Source organism: Denticeps clupeoides, chromosome 1 (genome assembly GCF_900700375.1).
Source record: "Denticeps clupeoides chromosome 1, fDenClu1.1, whole genome shotgun sequence".
In the NCBI taxonomy this organism is placed as follows: domain Eukaryota; kingdom Metazoa; phylum Chordata; class Actinopteri; order Clupeiformes; family Denticipitidae; genus Denticeps; species Denticeps clupeoides.
Window position 1 is genome coordinate 41,313,618 of NC_041707.1, and position 20,927 is coordinate 41,334,544.

Sequence of the window (20,927 nt, forward strand, 5' to 3'; positions counted from 1 at the left end):
GGGTGGTTGGAAGTTGGACATAATTTACTCCGACTTTTCGTATTTAAATACGATTGTGGGTCAGAGTTCGAAAAGACTCAACAAATATAGACACAGTGTGAGCACTAAAGGTGAAAGGCAGCAGAAACCATTCTGAATTGTTATTTAGCAGACCATTTTTATCCATTTTTAAACTATTTGACGCATATCAACACTGAAAGACACCAGATGTGAAGGAAAATATATTAATGTGGCTTAGTGTTTTCACACTCTGATTCTACTGTTAACAATTATATTGTGTTGCACTCGTCAAAAAGAATAAAGCGGCGTCTGGTGAAGAAAAGCGCGTTAAATCGCTCAGAAAAACGCAACAAGTAAACCGGACGTTCGTGTTTGCTGACCTAAAATCATAGAAATTGAGCCCGAAGCCGAGCCGACGTAGCGCGAATAAAAACGAGTGTTTTAATCACCTCGATGTCGCCCGGTCACCCCAGTAAAAGTCCCAGCGGGGAGCAGGAAGTATCTGAAAGGGCTTTAAACACCAGGAAGAGCAGCGTGAAGAGAAGCGGGAGACGCGGTCGCGGCGGGCTGTTCACTTTCACCAGGACTCGGCTCAGTGGACGGCGATCCGGTTCGCGGTTAGTTCGGCTCTGATTCGGTTCTTCGGAATTGTCCGTGATCCGCGTAGAAACGACCCCACGCAGGACCCTGCAGGAAAACGCCACGGAACAGGAAGTAGAACCCCGTTTCCTGTCCTGGAGAGCAGTGACATGCAACTCGATTTTCCTGAAGTGATTCATTTTCGTTTCCTCCAGCCCTCCATGCTCCAGGGCAACCTCGCTTCATCAGTTTCATCTGTATTAAAACAAGCTATTAAACATTACAGTAAAATATGAAGTTAGATAATAGATTATTAGAGGAGCTGAATTGTTCAGACCTTCATTAGATACCAGCCTGACTGGGGAATGTGGGCAGAACGCCGTCATCTTCCACCCTGCAGCTGTTTTCTCTGTCACATGAACAACAGAGCACACACCCACATCAGTATACCAACACATACCAACACCGTGCAGCTCCGAACAGCAACACAAGGGGACACCATGTTAGACCTTGTTTACACAAAGATCCAGCGTACATACAAGGCCACACCCCTCCCCCACCTCGAACAATCAGACCACATCTCCATACTTCTCCCCCAGCCTACAGTTTCATCATCAAGCAAAGTAACACCAAGAAGAGCAGCATGAAGAGAAACCGGAGACGAAGTCGTGACGGCTGTTTGCCTTCACGTGGGAAAATGGAGGAAAAAGGAAGGGCCGGCCCTAACAAATTTGCCGCCCTGGGCAAGATGCATTAATGAGAGGAAAAAGAGAGGATGCAAACTAGATATAATTAGATATAAGTTTGACGTGTTTGGGCTCCTTTGAATTATGATCCTTTGTTGGACAGACTGAGAGAGATGCTAGCCCGATGGGGTGATTTGCCCATATCTATGATTGGGCGCATACATGTCATTAAAATGCTTGTTCTGCCTAAATTCATAAATCTTTTTCAATCACTTCCACATCTTTTGCCCGATTCTATGTTTCTCTTATGCCTTCTTTTGATAAACTGTTATCGCAATTCATTCGGAAGAATAAAAGGGCCAGACTGCAACTGAGGCTACTGTACTTACCGTACGAAGCCCTACCTGTGTATAGAGTGCGGAATGAGCTTTTCCCATTCGTCACTTCTTAAGGTGCACCAGAGAACCCACACCGGGGAGAAGCCCTACCAGTGTGTCCAGTGCAGGAAGAGGTTTTCACAGGCGTGGAATGAACCCTTGAAATATTGTAAAAACCAGGGGCTCACAGCAATGTACGAAGTCGAGGTGTTGATTTAGATACAAATATTTGTGTTTATTAGATGCTTGTCCTGTTGGGGTTTCGCGTGATGTTCCATGCCTGGAAATATAACGTACATGTAGTGTAGCCCCCTCAAGGAATGACGGAGGCACGAGATAGAGTCAAAAACGGGGTTTATTCTGGTCTTAACAACCCGTGAGAACTGCTCACAAAGAAAACTGTTGGAAAATGTATATAAGATATCATGCAATCATCTTTTAGTATTACTTCTGTATTTGGAATGTTAACCTCTGGAAAACATCAGCTATATTAAACATTAGCCAACATCTGTATTTGTAATGTTAACATCTAAAAGACATCAGCATTAATCATTAGCTGCTTGGAAGAGAAACCGAGGAACAAGAGAAGTGTTGCAACACAAAGTCACCGGGGCGAGGTGACCGAGACCTGGCGGGATCTGGGAAAACAGCGAACGGAGAACTTGCAGATGGAAAAAGAAGGAGACCACCAATCATGAGATAAACAACAGTGAAGTTCTACGAATTTCTATGTTCGGGACAAAGCCATCTGACGTCTGAATGTATCACCCTGTATTGAATAAAAAGAGGAGGCACGTCAGAAACCACAGAGCTGTTGGAGGCAACCTGTGGGTGCGTTTCTGATTGCTCTCCTTGCAAGTAAACGAACTCGACCTGCTTCGTGTCTTCCTTCTCCAGTTATTTAATAAGTGTTAGAACAAGGTTTAACTCTGACAAAAACAAAAGAAAACTTTGCTTTAAAACAAGTTCTTGCACCTTTTGTGATACATTTGAAACAACGCATTGATCACAAATAAAATATTATGGTCAACACCCCTCGTGAGCTGACATCCATGAGAGGCTAAATATTATGTTATGGCTGTGGTTTCTTCTCAACATTGCTTTGCTTATTTCATCTGTTTTTTTTCTCTTTCTCTTCAGTGGCGCCAATCTGCAGCAACGCTGTGCATATATAAAAAGTAGAGCTGTGCGATTCATGACTCAACCGGGTTAATCACCCGGATCCTTTAAATGACTCATGAGTCACAAATCAGAGGTCTCCATTGAACCGAATCCTTCGAGTCCTAACTACACCATGTCTAAATTGTAAACTCCATCACAGAAATACTTCTTATAATCATTAAAACATCAATTACTACCATAAAAGTGACATAACTTCCAGTTTCTTTGCACGACCACACTTAAAAATGAGGTCTATCCTACAAACTTACAAACGTCCCGCAAAGTTGAATCCTCCTAGTGGACTCCTTGTGGGTTAGCGCTCCTGGCGGTTAACGTCCTCTACAACTGGACTGGGATCAGAGAGCGGGTTAGCGCCAATACTGACTCAAGTGACTCACACACCCGGATCAGTTTAGTGAGTGACTCAGAGGGAGCCGAATCCTAAAAAGGATCCGAGTATTACAGCTCTAATAAAAAGGGGTCGGGCGGAAACTTAACCCATAGTAATTGTTCCGTCTGTGTAATTGACAGTTCAAAAAACATTTAATGCAAATGACTGTTGCATGTAGCATTTACCTCTTCAGAGTTGTGTGCAAAATCAAACACATCGAGCGGTTTTTATGTTTCTCTTTTTCTGTAATGGGTCTAATGAGGGTCACAGTTTCGGTTGTAAAAAGTTTTTAAAATTTCCGCCGTTGCTGTGAAAATAAGTAGATAAGTAAGAACTGGGTTCGTCCAGTAATCTGACAGTATATCTAAGGGGTGCGATCAGTAGCCAATCACAGATAGGGAAGGGGGCGGGCCTTTGGTCTTGGCCAAGCATACAGAGATCCTGCAGTCGCTCCAGCTGCGAATGTGCTTCATGTTTCCTATACTGTTAACATCATGTCCAGCACGTATATAAAGCTGGGGAAGACGCCGAAGATGTCGAATAATAGGTGCTGGGCTTGGATAGAGGAGGTGGGTCGTGACGAAAAACGTTTTGGAAGCTGGTCGTTGCCAACGGCTCAAGTAACCGGGATTAGACTTCTGCACTCTGTCCGGCACGAATCATAAAGCAGCAGTTCGAGCAATGCAACACACCTCACGTTCGCAGTGGTGGATGAACTACTACGCTGACGAAACACAGTTGTATTTATCTGCAATGCCAGCTGAACAGAATAGAGAATTGTCTGAAGGACATTAGACAGTGGATGCTCACCAACTTTCTTCTGTTAAGCCCTGATAAGACAGAAGCTCTTGTAATCGGGCCTCAAGCAGCCAGACGTAAGCTGGCTGACTACATCATAACCCTGGATAGCCTTTCTATTTCACCAAGTACTGAAGTAAAGGATCTAGGTTTCCTCATCGATGCAGGTCTCTCATTCCATTCGCATGTAGATAATGTCACTAGGATAGCATTCTTTCATCTTAGAAATATTGCGAAAATAAGAAATATAATTTCAATGCATGATGCAGAAAAGTTGGTCCATGCATTTATTACATCAAGGTTAGATTACTGCAACGCATTATTGTCTGGATGCTCTAGTAGGTGCATGAGTAAACTCCAGCTAGTACAGAATGCTGCAGCCAGAGTTCTAACTAGAACTAGGAAATTTGACCACATCATCCCAGACCACAGTATTGCAAATGTTGCAAGTAAACAATAAACCAATATGCAAATATTAGTTCAAATATAACATAACCAAATATTACACTTTTACGTCTTTAACAAAAAATATGTGTAACTGGTAGGGTGAAGGTGTGCAAATGAGTTACAGACAATGTTTAAAGAAAAGAGAAAAAGAGCCATAAAAAAAGAGCAGTGAGGTAAAAAGCACAGAGTGATTTTGTGCAAAGTGATTTTGTGCAAAAGAGTCCGGAGTGATTGGAGGTGAAAGTGAAAGTGCTGGAGTTCTATGTACTGTTGATGTTGAGAGCTCGGACAGCCTGCGGGAAGAAGCTCCTCCTCATTCTCTCTGTGTTGGACTTCAGGGAGCGAAAGCGCTTCCCTGATCGCAGCAAAGAGAAGAGTCCATTGTTGGGGTGGGTGAGGTCCTTCACTATCTTCCTGGCCCTGGTGCAGCACCGTTTGCTGTAGATAGATTGAAGGTCAGGGAGCTCGGTACGGATGATTCGTTCGGCTGATCGAACCACCCTCTGTAGTGCTCGCCTGTCCTTCATGGTGCTGTTCCCGAACCAGGTTGAGATGTTTCCCGTCAGGATGCTCTCTATGGTGCAGGAGTAGAAGTTCCTGAGCACCTTGGAGGGCAGTCTGAAGTCTCTCAGGCATCTGAGGTGGTAGAGACGCTGCCGGGCCCTTTTCACCACAGTATTGATGTGACAGGACCATGACAGGTCCTGCGTGATGTTAACACCGAGGTAACGGAAGCTGTCCACTCTCTCCACTGGGCTCCTGTTGATGACAGGGGTCTGGTAGGTCCTCTACTGCTTTGTACTGAAGTCCACTATTAACTCCTTTGTCTTGCTGACGTTCAGGTGGAGATTGTTCCTCTGGCACCAGTTCACCAGATTTCCAACCTCCTCCAGGTAGGCCGTCTCATCGTTGTCAGAGATCAGGCCCACCACGACAGTGTCGTCAGCAAACTTGATGATGGTGGTGGAGTTAGTAGTGGCTGTACAGTCGTATATGTACAGAGTAGAGCAGGGAGCTCAAAACACAGCCCTGGCGGGCTGAGGGTGATGGAGGCTGAGAGACATGTCCACCCATCCTTACAGCCTGTGGTCTCCCGGTTAGGAAGTTGGAGATCCACTGACAGAGAGATGAGCTGAGTCCCAGGTGCTCCAGCTTGGTGGTGAGTGTGGAAGGGATTAAATGCTGAACTGTAGTCAATGAAAAGCATTTTAACATAATTTCCCTTCCGAGTGTCCAGGTGGGTGAGTGCTGTGTGGAGGAGATGTGGTATGGCGTCATCCGTGGACTGGTTGGGACGATACGCAAACTGTAGTGGCTCGCCCTGCAATACCTGAATGAACTTTTAGTTCTTTACAACCCGCCACGCCCCCTTCGATCAATGGGTGCGGGGTCACTACTGGTACTCAAAGTACAGAAGGGCACAGCTGGGAGCAGATCCTTCTCCTATAGAGCTCCGCAGTTGTGGAACAGCTTGCCGGTCAGTGTCCGGGACTCAGACTCAGTCTCAGTGTTTAAATCCAAACTGAAAAATGTGTTTTCTCTGTTAAAGTCCCAGACACAGTGTCAATTCTTAAGTCCACTTTATCACACAGTCCCCCTGTTAGACACAGACAGAGTTAAATTCACCCTAGTTAGGCTGTCCTAGTTAGGTGTTCGAGTTATTCATCGTTCCAACACTTATTAACTTATAAAGAGAAGAAAGACACGAAGCATTTGTGTTCTTTTTACTTGCAAGGAGAGCGATCAGAGACTCCAACAACTCTGCGGTCTCAGTCGCATCTCCTCCTTTTATTTAGCAACAGTGAAGAAGGAAATAAGCCTACGTGCAGACATAAATTATTAGCTTATATGGTATGATATCCTGCTTCACTGTTGCCGAGGTCATGGTAGCTGGTTTCCTGCTTTTCATCGTCTGCAGGCCTCCCCTTATCCGTTCGTTATCACTCCAGGTCGCGGTCACTCGGCCCTGCAAACTTGCAAAACATCCTTTGTCCCACGGTTTCTCATCCAAGTGACCAATGATTAATACAGTTGCTGTCTTCCACTTCCACTTGCCACTGTAGCACCATATACCACCATAACCACATATTTCAGTATCGGTCGTACGATGCCACCATCTGCCGCTGCTTTTGTTTGTTTTCTCCGAGACACGGAATCAAGCACCCAGACTACCGGCAGACCCCAGTGAAGAGACCAGCAAATAAATCCTGGTTCCTGACAACTGCTAAACGAGGACTCAGCATGAAACAAACCAGAGGGTCACCACAGCCACCACCACCATTCCAACTACAGCTTCAGGGATCTTCAAATTGACCAGTAGCATCATAATGGACACATATTGTACACCATGACACTGGACAACATTTGGACTTCTCCACCTCTACAACTATAGGCCTTCATCACCAGCCCTGCACTGACACCATTTGCAGGCTCACTCTACCCTGGAAGGGGGTCCCTCTCTGTATCACTCCTTCCTAACGTTTCTTCTGACCTTTTTTTCTCTCTCCTAGAGTTTTTTGTGTGCAGAAGGGTCAAGTGTGGGGGGTGTCAACTGTAGGGCCTGTCAAAGCCCATTGAGACATACTGTATGTGATTATGGGCTATATAAGAAATATATGTTGTTGTACACATGAGTAGAAGTAGAGTTACACAGGGTAAAAGTTAACTCTAGTAAACATAAAAGTCCTCCATTTAAATTTCTACTTGAGTAAAAGTACAAAAGTATTTGCCTTCAAATGTACTTTAGTATCAAAAGTAAAAATACAGTGATTTATTGTGGCTCTAATGTCTAATTTAAATTCGGTGGACAAATCAGTTCATTTTAGATACATTTTTGACATAAAATAAATTTTCTCCCATATTTTGTCCCTTTTTTTAAACAATTTTTAACCAGCCTGCCACAAAATACACATTTATCTCCCACTAGGAATAGGTCACAGCCACTTTTCACACAATAGAATTTGAAATACTCCTGGATGCTTTTACCATGTTTACTACAGATCTACAGAAGTTGTCTCTTGGATTCAATGAAAGTATATTTCCTCAAATGTTTATCTCAAAATGCTAATAAAGCTAAATACTTAATATAAGATAATGAGAATCATTCTTTATCCCCCTTGTGATTACTGTATGAACAAGATTTTATGGCTTCAAATATTTTACCTTTCTTAAGGACAGGAGCAAAACCATCAGATGATGTGAAGCACTAATAACACAAACTACAGATCCCATCATGCAGTGCTTCAGTTGCCTCGCTGAACACAATCTCATAATGTAGTGTGCACTTTGCTGACAAACTGAGCGCACTACGCACCGACTTCGCACAGCGTTCAAGCTGCTTCACAACCCATTTGCCGTCAATGTGAAAACTATACAGATTCAGATGTAGCTGATTGAGCTGCGGTGTAAAGATTGTGTTCAGCAAAGCAACCGAAGCACTGCATTATGGGATCTGTAGTTTGTGTCTTATCAGTGCTTCATATCGCAGGGCTATAAGAAGAGATCTATATAACTAAAAGAAAATTTATTTTTGTTCTACTAGCTGCATGTACTGACTGGGTTAAATAGACCAGCTTTGATCCTGCATTCTCTTTTGGTATTTACTCTTTTTTTATTTATAATGATGAAATAAACCACATAATTTACTGTGAGTTTTGAACTAAATGCACTACAACTGAGAGGTAGATTACTATTGCAGTTACTGTATATATGGATATATCATATGTTAAATATACCAATGTTACAGGAAAGAAACAAATGAGGATGGAGTTTTCTCTCACGTTCCCTCTGATGCAGAAAGGAGATCTTTATACTGAACATCGTTCTCCACAGATCAAACAGATCGTCCTGCCCCTGATACCAAAATGCAGTGGTCACCAGTCCACCACATGACTGTCCCCTCTTGGAAATTCAGGCTATTTGTAGATCTTTTTGCCACCTGGTGATGGTCCTGGATTCAGAGTATGTGTCCTCTGGTGGACTTTAAGGTTTGATGCTTGTGAAAAATTATTCCCACACTCTACACACTGGTATGGCTTCTCTCCAGTATGTCTCCTCTGGTGGACTTTAAGGTTTGATGCTCGTGAAAAACTCTTCCCACACTCTACACACTGGTAGGGCTTCTCTCCAGTATGTTTCCTCTGGTGGACTTTAAGGGATGATGCTTGTGAAAACCTCTTCCCACAGTCTACACACTGGTAGGGCTTCTCTCCAGTATGTGTCCTCTGGTGAACTTGAAGGTGTGATGGGTTTGAAAAACTCTTCCCACACTCTACACAGTGGTAGGGCTTCTCTCCAGTATGTGTCCTCTGGTGTTCTTTAAAGGTTGCTGCATGTGTAAAACTTTTCCCACACTCTACACACTGGTAGGGCTTCTCTCCGGTATGTGTCCTCTGGTGGACTTGAAGGTGTGATGGTTGTGAAAAACTCTTCCCACACTCTAAACACTGGTAGGGCTTCTCTCCAGTATGTGTCCTCTGGTGGGACTGAAGGTTTGCTGCATGTGAAAATCTCTTCCCACAGTGTCCACACTGGTAGGACTTCTCTCCAGTATGTATCCTCTGGTGGACTTTAAGGGATGATGCTAGTGAAAACCTCTTCCCACAGTCTACACACTGGTAGGGCTTCTCTCCAGTATGTGTCCTCTGGTGGACTTTAAGGGATGATGCTAGTGAAAACCTCTTCCCACAGTCTACACACTGGTATGGCTTCTCTCCAGTATGTGTCCTCTGGTGGGACTGAAGGTTTGCTGCATGTGAAAATCTCTTCCCACAGTGTCCACACTGGTAGGACTTCTCTCCAGTATGTATGCTCTGGTGGACTTTAAGAGATGATGCTCGTGAAAACCTCTTCCCACAGTGTCCACACTGGTAGGGCTTCTCTCCGGTATGAAGGTTCTGGTGGACTTTAAGGTGTGCTGTTTGTGAAAAACTCTTCCCACACTCTACACACTGGTAGGGCTTCTCTCCAGTATGTATCTTCTGGTGGACTTGAAGGCTATATGTTTTTGAAAATCTCTTCCCACACTCTACACACTGGTAGGGCTTCTCTCCAGTATGTATCTTCTGGTGGACTTGAAGGCTATATGTTTTTGAAAATCTCTTCCCACACTCTACACACTGGTAGGGCTTCTCTCCAGTATGTGTCCTCTGGTGGACTTTAAGGTTTGATGGACGTGAAAAACTCTTCCCACACTCTACACACTGGTAGGGCTTCTCTCCAGTATGTGTCCTCTGGTGGACTTTAAGGGATTCTGCATGTGAAAATCTCTTCCCACAGTGTCCACACTGGTAGGGCTTCTCTCCGGTATGGATCATGCGGTGTCTGTTAAGGGTTGATGATCGTGAAAAACTAGTCCCACAGTCTACACACTGGTAGGGCTTCTCTCCGGTATGGATCATGCGGTGTCTGTTAAGGTTTGATGCTTGTGAAAATCTCTTCCCACACTCTACACACTGGTAGGGCTTCTCTCCAGTATGTATCCTCTGGTGGTCTTTAATGTGTGATGTTTGTGAGAATCTCTTCCCACACTCTACACACTGGTAGGGCTTCTTTCCAGCACGTAGCGTCTGATGTGACTGAAGGGTTTCTACTTGTGTAAAGCTCTTGAATTGGAACGTGTCTTCAGATGTGTTTTTGTGTCTTCTGATGATTTTACTTCCATCTGTAGTTAAAATAAACCAATTAAAATATAATTCACATTCAAGCATTAGCCATACAGACTAAAAGTAACTAATTATGTCTTTATTACAACATGTCACAACTACTTATTTATGATATTGTTTTCATTTTATTTATTTTAATTATTTTGGGGCAGTGGTGGCCTAGCGGTTAAGGAAGCGGCCCCGTAATCAGAAGGTTGCAGGTCCCCACACACTGCTGACCGGGCGCCTGTCATGGTGCCCACTGCTCACCAAGGGTGATGGTTAAATACAGAGGACACATTTTGTTGTGTTTCCGTGTGCTGTGTATCTTAATGACAAACACTTCACTTTCACATTACATTTACAGCATTCATTTAGCACTTCACTTCTATATGAAATTAATAATTTGCATGAATATAGAATTCAATGTTAAAGAGAAAATATAATTATTCATAATAAGATGTGATTATTTTTGGGTTATTATAACACCCAAATATGGTAGCTAGTGTGACCGGGACACACTAGTGAAATACCGTATCATTTACAGCACTTACCAGACGCCCTTATCCAGAGCGATTTACAATCAGTAGTTACAGGGACAGTCCCACCCTGGAGACACTCAGGGTTAAGTGTCCTGCTCAGGGACACAATGGCAGTAAGTGGGGTTTGAACCTGGGTCTTCTGGTTCATAGGCGAGTGTGTTACCCCATATTGCTACTACCACCCATGTTCATGATGCTGATTTTACTTCACTCACCAGAAGAGATGGAGACGTTCTTCTCGTCACTTCCTGTTGGTTCCAGAGTTTTATCGTGTTCCAGTCGTGTAAGAACAACTGATAACATCTTCAGTGGAACGTGTGTGTTGTTCTGGACCACAGTCCTGGTGTCAGTGGACGACAGAGACAGACTGGGATCCATCCTGGGAACCTGGGACAAAGTGGGAGACGTTTCACTCACCAACAGCAACAATTAGGATGGTTGGAAGTTGGACATAATTTACTCCAACTTTTCATATTTAAATACGATTGTGGGTCAGAGTTCAAAAAGGCTCAACAAATATAGACACAGTGTGAGCACTAAAGGTGAAAGGCAGCAGAAACCATTCTGAGTTATTTAGCAGATCATTTTTATCCATTTTTAAACTATTTGACGCATATCAACACTGAAAGACACCAGATGTGAAGGAAAGTGAAAGAAAATATATTAATGTGGCTTAGTGTTTTCACACTCGGATTCTACTGTTAAAAATTATATTGTGTTGCACTCGTCAAAATGAATAAAGCGGCGTCTGGTGAAGAAAAGCGCGTTAAATCGCTCAGAAAAACGCAACAAGTAAACCGGACGTTCGTGTTTGCTGACCGCTCATTTATCATAGAAATTGAGCCCGAAGCGACACGACGTAGCGCGAATAAATACGAGTGTTTTAATCACCTCGAAAAGCCGGAGAGGGAAAGGTGTCGCCCGGTCACCCCAGTAAAAGTCCCAGCGGGGAGCAGGAAGTATCTGAAAGGGCTTTAAACACCAGGAAGAGCAGCGTGAAGAGAAGCGGGAGACGCGGTCGCGGCGGGCTGTTCACTTTCACCAGGACTCGGCTCAGTGGACGGCGATCCGGTTCGCGGTTAGTTCGGCTCTGATTCGGTTCTTCGGAATTGTCCGTGATCCGCGTAGAAACGACCCCACGCAGGACCCTGCAGGAAAACGCCACAGAACAGGAAGTAGAACCCCGTTTCCTGTCCTGGAGAGCAGTGACATGCAACTCGATTTTCCTGAAGTGATTCATTTTCGTTTCCTCCAGCCCTCCATGCTCCAGGGCAACCTTGCTTCATCAGTTTCATCTGTATTAAAACAAGCTATTAAACATTACAGTAAATATGAAGTTAGATAATAGATTATTAGAGGATCTGAATTGTTCAGACCTTCATTAGATACCAGCCTGACTGGGGAATGTGGGAAGAACGCCGTCATCTTCCACCCTGCAGCTGTTTTCTCCGTCACATGAACAACAGAGCACACACCCACATCAGTATACCAACACATACCAACACCGTGCAGCGCCGAACAGCAACACGAGGGGACACCATGTTAGACTGTTACGTCCCGTGATCATGTGATGTGTGGTTTGTATGTTCTGTCTTGTTGGTGTTTTTCTTTTTTGTAGGAGGAGCCTGTAATTTACGGAACTCCTCCCAGACCTGACGCTGATTGCGCCGCTCCCATCAGAGTGATGCCGTTAAAGACGGCGTGCTGCGACGTGGAGAAAGGACAGAAAAGAAGGACAGGAAAGGAAGGAGAGAGGGAGACTGAGAGAGGGAAAATACACAGGACAGATGCCCTGTTCACATTTCGTCTACCCGGTGCTTTTCGTTGCCTGACTGTGTGTCAAGGCGTGACTTGTATTGTTTTGTTTTATTAAAAATCACTTAGTTCCAATGGTTGTGACGTTTCCCTCCCTCTTTCTAATTGTTCACGTTCCTGACCTAGACCAGGACGTAACAAATGGGGGCTCGTCCGGGATCACTGTCACTGATCACATGTCTCAGTGATATATGCTGCGGGGTAAGTTCGCTGCGCTCTCCGTTCTCGCCTAAACTCGGAAACTCCGGTTAGAAACTCCGACCCAGCAGGACGCTTGTCCTGCTGGGTCGTGCCGAGCGCCGATCCTTCCTTCGGGCGCTGTTTCTTGTTTTCTTTGTTATTTTGCCTTTCTTATTTTTGGGGAAAACTCTGGGGAGAAGTACGCGTCGGGCATCTCTGGTGGGAGAAGCCGCGAGTTCCGCGTTTAAAGTGGCCTAAAACCGGCACTTCCTCGAAGACTAGTGAGGCTGTAGGCAGTGTTGTGTAGGCAGGTTTAGGGGCTGGACTTCCAGGGTTACGCGAGGTCACCGCTGGTCGTGGTTGTTACCCAGCATGCAGTTCGTTTAATTTTTTTTTGTATTGTCATGGCGCGTAGTTAGTTTTGTTTTATCAGCACCATTTCAGTAATCGGGTAGATGTTACGACGTTGAATTGTCTAACATGGCCTAAGAATTCGTGGGGTTTTCCGAGAGTCCGTCAGAGGAACTTTTGGACAGTTTCACCAAGGACCAGTTAGTGGCAGTAGCGGAATTTTACCAAATTCCCATAACTGGTGCAGATAAACGGTTGAAAGATACTGTTTTAAAAGCTGTAAAAATCGGCCTGGTAGAGCAGGGTGTCATTGGTTCCATTTCTAAGCTCAGTAGCCCGCCTTCGGTGGAGGAATCATTACATTCTGCAGGCGGTGTAGAGGCCGAGATGCGGCTGAACGGGAAGTTCGGGCACTTCGTGAACGAGAACATCAGCTCCAGATGCAGAAGTTAGAACATGAGCTAAAGCTTAAAATGTGGGAAGGGGAAGAACGGGAACGCGAGCGTCAACACAAACTAGAATTAAACGTGTGGAGCTCGAGTTGGCTTCTAAATATGCCCATTCGTCACCCTCGTCTAATCCCTCACCGCCTGCTTTCGATGTCGGTCGGCACATTTGAATGGTACCTCCGTTTTCTGAAAAGGAAGTGGAGAAATATTTTAACCATTTCGAGTGCGTGGCGACCATGTTGAAGTGGCCTGAGGACGTATGGACTCTGTTGTTACAGTGTGTGCTTGTGGGAAAAGCTCAGGAGGTTTACTCTTCTCTCACTGTGCAGCAAAGTTGTGATTATGCCCTGGTAAAAACTGCCATCATGAATGCGTATGAACTCGTGCCTGAGGCGTACAGGCAAAAGTTCAGGAAATTTAGAAAAACTGATCAGCTTACGTTTGTTGAATTCGCCAGAGAAAAAGAAACTTTATTTGACCGGTGGTGTGTGTCAAGTAAAGTAACTACATGGGATCAGCTGCAGGAGTTAATGTTACTTGAGGAATTTAAGAATTGTATTCCTGAAGCTGTGGCGACCCATTTAAATGACCAGAAGGTTTCCACGTTAGCACAGGCTGCTGTGTGTGCGGACGAGTACTCTTTAACACACAAAATTGTTTTCACAGTCGCGGAAAAAGGACAATGGAGAAGGTGTGCGGGGCGGCAGAATTTATTCTAGATCTCCACCCAGTTCACCACGGGGGTCTCGGGCGTGTTTTTACTGCCATGAGACTGGCCATCTCATCGCGGATTGTCCAACTTTCAAGAAGAAAAACACGCAAAGAGGACCTGCACCAAAAGGGGTTGGTTTTATTCGTGCTGTGAATGCACCTTCTCACTCAGATCCGTCTTTTGAACCGTTCGTGTTACGAGGTACCGTCTCTCGCCGGAGGGCGGAGATGAGGTCCCGGTCCGTATTTTAAGTGATACTGGAGCAGCCCAGTCTTTCATTTTAGAGGGTCTTTTACCGTTCTCTGGGGATTCATTCTGTGGGTCTAATATTTTAGTACAGGGGGTCGAGTTGGGCATCGTGACGGCGCCCCTACACTTAGTAAAAATGCGGTGTGATTTGTATACCGGCCTGTGTAAAGTGGCGGTTCGTCCTGAGCTGCCTGTTAAAGGAGTTGATTTTATCCTTGGGAATGATTTAGCGGGTGGGAAAGTACTTCCTTTTCCGGAAGTGATAGACACTCCCACCGAGTCACCCAGTCCGGTCGAGGTGGACGCTGAGTTTACGACGGTTTTCCCCGCTTGCGCAGTAACGCGAGCTCAGTCGCGTATAATGAGTGATATCGATTTAGCCGGCACTTTTATTTCTGCGCCGGGTTTAGTGTTTTTGTCCACAGCGCAGCCGCCTCAGAGCCCAGCAGCAGGGTCACTGCCCACAGCAGGTGGTGGAGAAGGTGCGCTGTCACTGTCAGTAAGTAAAGCACAACTTTCCTGGGCACAACAGAAAGATTCGACTCTGGTTAAGTGTCGTTCTGTGGTTGTTCGTAAGGAGGATTTAATGAGGAAGTCGGTGGCATACTTCTTCTGGCCAGGTTTAAAAGCAGATGTAGCGAAGCTCTGTCGTTCATGCCATGTCTGTCAGTTGGCTGGGAAGCCGAACCAGACAATACCACCTGCACCACTGTACCCCATACCAGTTTTAACGGAACCTTTTGAGAAAATAAATTTGGATTGTGTTGGTCCACTCCCTCATACTAAACCGGGAAACAAATACTTGCTTACACTGATGTGTAGTGCCACCCGTTTTCCTGAAGCAGTCCCCTTACGCTCATTAAAAACTAAGGCCGTGGTGAAACCACTGACCCAGTTCTTTTCACTATTCGGGCTTCCAAAGGTGGTGCAGACAGACCAAGGGTCCAATTTCCTGTCACGTCTTTTTAAGCAGGTGTTGTCCCACCTTGGAATTACGCATGCTGTTTCTAGTGCCTATCACCCTCAGTCACAGGGGGCGCTAGAGATGTTTCACCAAACCTTGAAAACCATGCTTCGTGCTTATTGCTTGGACACAGCTAAAGAATGGGATGAGGGACTCTCTTTGCTTTTATTTGCTGTTTGTGAGACGGTCCAAGAGTCCCTGGGATTTAGTCCTGCAGACTTAGTGTTTGGTCACACTTTGCTTGGTCCTCTTAGACTTTTACGGGAGACGTGGGTGTCGGAGCAGCCTGCTCCCAGCACTAATGTTTTAGATGACATCAGTGCGTTTCGGGAACGCCTTCATAAGGCTTGTTCAGCTGCGTTAGCTTCAGTGTCTTCAACCCAGAGGGACATGAAGACTCATTACGATAAGAGAACAGTCTCCAGATCTTTTGAGCCTGGTGACCAGGTTTTAGTTGTACTGCCTATTGTGGGATCTGCTTTGCAGGCCAAGTTTGTGGGTCCATATGTGGTGGACTCAAAGTTAAGTGAGACTGATTACATCATCCATACACCAAACAGGAAACGGAAAACTCGAGTATGCCATATCAACATGCTCAAAAGCTACGTTGATCGAGAGAACGTGGTGGTACAAAACAAGGCTGAGAAACAGGGAAAACCTGTTATCTCTGCAGCATTAGTTTCTGTACCTGTTACTTATTCTCCAGCTGAGGATGGACTATATTTGCAGAATAGTGAAATTCTGCAGGATTTGGAAGCTTATTTGTCTCATTTACCTGTAGCAGAGTGCAGACAAGTTACAAGACTAATTCAGTCACATGCTGCTTTGTTCTCTGACGTCCCTGTGGGTACGTCCGTCATACAACATGATGTTGACGTTGGTGGTCATTCTCCCATCAGGCAGCACCCATATCGGCTGAATCCAACGAAGCGAGCGGTGATGCAGTCTGAAGTGAACTACTTGTTGGAGAACGAGCTGGCTGTGCAGAGTTGCAGTGCATGGAGTAGTCCATGCCTACTGGTTCCTAAGCCGGACGGAACATTTCGATTCTGTACTGACTACAGAAAGGTTAATGCGGTTCCTAAACCGGATTCGTTTCCATTACCTCGGATGGAAGACTGTGTTGAAAAGGTTGGTGCTGCCCAAGTTGTCACCAAATTAGACCTGTTGCGGGGTTATTGGCAGGTACCATTGACTCCTCGTGCTGCTGAGATCTCCGCCTTCGTTACACCTGACTATTTTCTGCAGTACTCAGTGATGCCATTTGGTTTACGCAATGCGCCTGCTACCTTCCAGCGCTTAATCTGTAAGGTGCTGGCTGGAGTCCCTTGCTGTGAAGCCTATCTAGATGATATTATCATCTACTCAGCCACCTGGACCCAGCACCTTGAGACTCTAGAGTCTGTTTTTAAGCGCCTTCAACAAGCGTCGCTAACCCTCAACCTCGCCAAATGTGAATTTGGGAAAGCGACTGTGACCTACCTAGGAAAAGAAGTAGGTCAGGGTCAAGTTCGGCCTGTGGAGGCCAAAGTTCAGGCGGTCATGAATTTTCCTGTCCCTACTTCGAAACGAGAATTGCGGCGGTTTTTAGGGATGGCTGGATTTTATCGGGGGTTTTGTAAGAACTTCTCAGACGTGGTCTGCCCGTTAATCGAGCTGCTTCGAGGCAGCTCTTCCTTTGTTTGGTCTGAGGACTGTCAAAGTGCGTTTAAGGCTGTGAAGTCTCTTCTTTGCAGTTCTCCAGTCCTCGCTGCCCCAGATTTCCAGCGCCCCTTTAAGTTAGACGTGGATGCCAGTGCTGTTGGAGCAGGAGCAGTGCTTCTACAGGAGGATGAGTATGGGGTTGATCATCCCATTTCCTTTTTCTATAAAAAGTTCTTAAGGCACCAACTGAACTATAGTACCATAGAGAAAGAAGCTCTAGCACTGATTTTAGCACTACAACATTTCGAGGTGTATGTTGGGTCCACACCACTCCCTGTCCTGGTTTTTACTGATCACAACCCCCTAGTGTTTTTAGCCCGTATGAAGAACTCAAACCAGCGTATTATGCGCTGGTCTTTGGTACTACAGGGTTTTAACCTAGAAATTAAGTACAAGCGGGGAGGGGACAATGTTTTAGCGGACACCATGTCACGGGCCTTTTGAGTGGTATTAAGTGGTATTAATCAACATGGGGATGTTGATTCTTGGTGGTGGGGGTGTTGCGTCCCGTGATCATGTGATGTGTGGTTTGTATGTTCTGTCTTGTTGGTGTTTTTCTTTTTTGGAGGAGGAGCCTGTAATTTACGGAACTCCTCCCAGACCTGACGCTGATTCGCGCTCCCATCGAAGTGATGCCATTAAAGACGGCGACATGGAGGAGACAGAAAAGGAGAGAGGGAAAATACGCAGGACAGATGCCCTGTTACATTTAGTCTACCCGGTGCTTTTCGTGGCCTGACTGTGTGTCAAGGCGTGACTTATTAAAAATCACTTCGTTCCAAAGAAAAATCATATTATAATACAACAGCATCATGTGCATTTCATTTTCAATTCATATATATATATATACACAGACACACTCACACAAAGTAAAAAATAGAACACAACACGAAAGTGAAGTGACTGTAGCACAGTGACATGTGTCCTCTGCATTTAACCATCACCCTTGGTGAGCAGCCATGACAGGCACCCAGGGAGCAGCGTGTGGGGATGGTAGGGGGACAGTTCATCAAGGGGACCTTAGTCCCCTTGCAGAGTTTTGCACCCATGAAGGTGACTGCAGCGTTAACTGTAACGAGTAGTGAAGGTTGCGGGTAAAGCTTATTAAGAGGAAATGTCGAGGGGATTCAGGGACCTTTCACATCTCTGCCACTTTTCTGAAATCTCATTTCTTTCAAAAAAACAAAATTAAGTCAGAGTGACTAGAGCTCTAGTGAAGTGATTGTCACATGTGATACACAGCAGCACAGCGCACACAGTGAAAAAAGGTGGTAGTAGCCTAGTGGGTAACACACTCGCCTATGAACCAGAAGACCCGGGTTCACATCCCACTTACTACCATTGTGTCCCTGAGCAAGACACTTAACCCTAAATTGCTCCAGGGAGACTGTCCCTGTAACTACTGATTGTAAGTCGCTCTGGATAAGGGCGTCTGATAAATGCTGTAAATGTAAATTTGTCCTCTGCATTTATCCCATCACCCTGAGTGAGCAGTGGGCAGCCATGACAGGCGCCCGGGGAGCAGTGTGTGGGGACGGTGCTTTGCTCAGTGGCACCTCAGTGGCACCTTGGCAGATCAGGATTCGAACCGGCAACCTCCTGATTACAGGGCCGCTTCCTTAACTGCTAGGCCACCACTGCCCTAGATGACAGTAGATCTCTGCTGTCATCTGGTGGAAATGTGGAACCATGGCAGTGATGAGTTCCAGAATGTCATGGATTTCTTGATTTTCACTATTTTTCTCTTATTATTAAAATATTAAATTGAATTGTGTACGTCATTTCAGCTAAATTGAACTTTCCATTCATAAGAATATTCACATATTACAAATTTTATTTCAGAAATACAATATCATAAATAAGTAGTTGTAACATGTTGTAATAAAGACATAATTAGTTACTTTTAGTCTGTATGGTTATTGATTGAATGTGAATTATATTTTAATGGGTTTATTTTAACTACAGATGGAAGTAAAATCATCAGAAGACACAAAAACACATCTGAAGACACGTTCCGATTCAAGAGCTTTAGACAAGTAGAAACCCTTCAGTCACATCAGACGCTACGTGCTGGAAAGAAGCCCTACCAGTGTGTAGAGTGTGGGAAGAGATTCTCACAAACATCACACCTTAACAGACACCGCATGATCCATACCGGAGAGAAGCCCTACCAGTGTGGACAGTGCGGAATGAGCTTTTCCCATTCGTCATTTCTTAAGGTGCACCAGAGGACCCACACTGGGGAGAAGCCCTACCAGTGTGTCCAGTGCGGGAAGAGGTTTTCACAGGCGTCAAGCCATAAAGCACACCAGAAGAAACATAGCAGGGACAAGCGCTACAGCGTAGACACGTGAAGATGTCAGAACTTTTGACCTACTGGACGTTACGCAGATATATGGTGTTGCTTGATTTGTGTTCTGGCGTTTGCCAGTACGACACGCTTCGGTGAAAAAAGGCAAGACCGGCATCTGTGGAATGAGCCCATGAAATATTGTAAAAACCAGGGGCTCACAGCAATGTACGAAGTCGAGGTGTTGATTTAGATACAAATATTTGTGTTTATTAGATGCTTGTCCTGTTGGGGTTTCGCGTGATGTTCCATGCCTGGAAATATAACGTACATGTAGTGTAGCCCCCTCAAGGAATGACGGAGGCACGAGATAGAGTCAAAAACGGGGTTTATTCTGGTCTTAACAACCCGTGAGAACTGCTCACAAAGAAAACTTTGCATTAAAACAAGTTCTTGCACCTTTTCTCATACATTTGAAACAACGCATTGATCACAAATAAAATATTACGGTCAACACCCCTCGTGAGCTGACATCCATGAGAGGATAAATATTATGTTATGGCTGTGGTTTCTTCTCAACATTGCTTTGCTTATTTCTTTTGTTTTTTTATCTTTTCTTTCTCTTTCTCTTCAGTGGCGCCAATCTATAGCAACGCTGTGCATATATCCAAGATGGCGCCAGCATCCAGTCACTGGAGAACAAGCTCGATGACCTCAGGGCCAGGGTAAAGTTCCAGAGAGACATCCGGGACTGCAACCTCCTCTGCTTCACCGAGCCATGGCTGAACCCAGCGGTGCCGGACCACGCCATCCAGCCGGCCGAGTTCTTCTCGGTCCACCGCATGGACAGGACACGCGACTCGGGGAAGACACGAGGAGGCGGAGTGTGTTTGATGGTAAACAGCAACTGGTGCAATTCCATTGCCCCCCTCACACATTCGTGCTCTCCGAATCTGGAACTATTGTCCATCAAGTGTCGTCCCTTTTACCTTCCTCGGGAGTTTACATCGGTCATCATCAGCGCCGCTTACATTCCGCCGAAAGCGGACACGGACACTGCCTTAGGCGAACTGCAGGAGGCGCTCACACAGCACCAAACACAGCACCGGGACGCTGCGCTCATTGTGGCAGGAGATTTTAATAATGCCAGCCTCAAACGCGCAGCGCCGAATTTCCACCTGCCCCACCAGGGGCGAAAGGACACTGGACCATTGCTACACTACCATAAAGGACGGGTACAGGGCACAATCTCGTCCACCATTTGGAAAATCCGACCACGCCGCCATCTTCCTCATGCCTAAATACAAACAAAGGCTTAAACAGGAAGTTCCGGTTCAGAGGGAGGTGGCACGCTGGACGGACCAATCGGTGGCCGCTCTTCAGGACGCACTGGAGGACGCAGACTGGGACATGTTCCAGAGTAGTTCCGGAAAAATCAGTGAGTTTATGGAAGCGGTTGTGAGTTTCATTGGGAAACCGTTCAGAAAACGATCGTCAGAACGTTTCCCAACCAGAAGCCATGGGTGGATAAAACGCGGGGCTCGCTTCCGGGGACATGGAACCATACAAGGCTGCGTCATACAGTGTCAG

The 20,927-nt window shown here is 45.5% G+C and overlaps 1 pseudogene; it reads right to left on the reverse strand.

Moving 5' to 3' along the window:
• The window catches only part of LOC114792986 (zinc finger protein 208-like), a 33,916-nt pseudogene that overhangs the window by 3,704 nt on the left and 9,285 nt on the right, over positions 1–20,927 (reverse strand).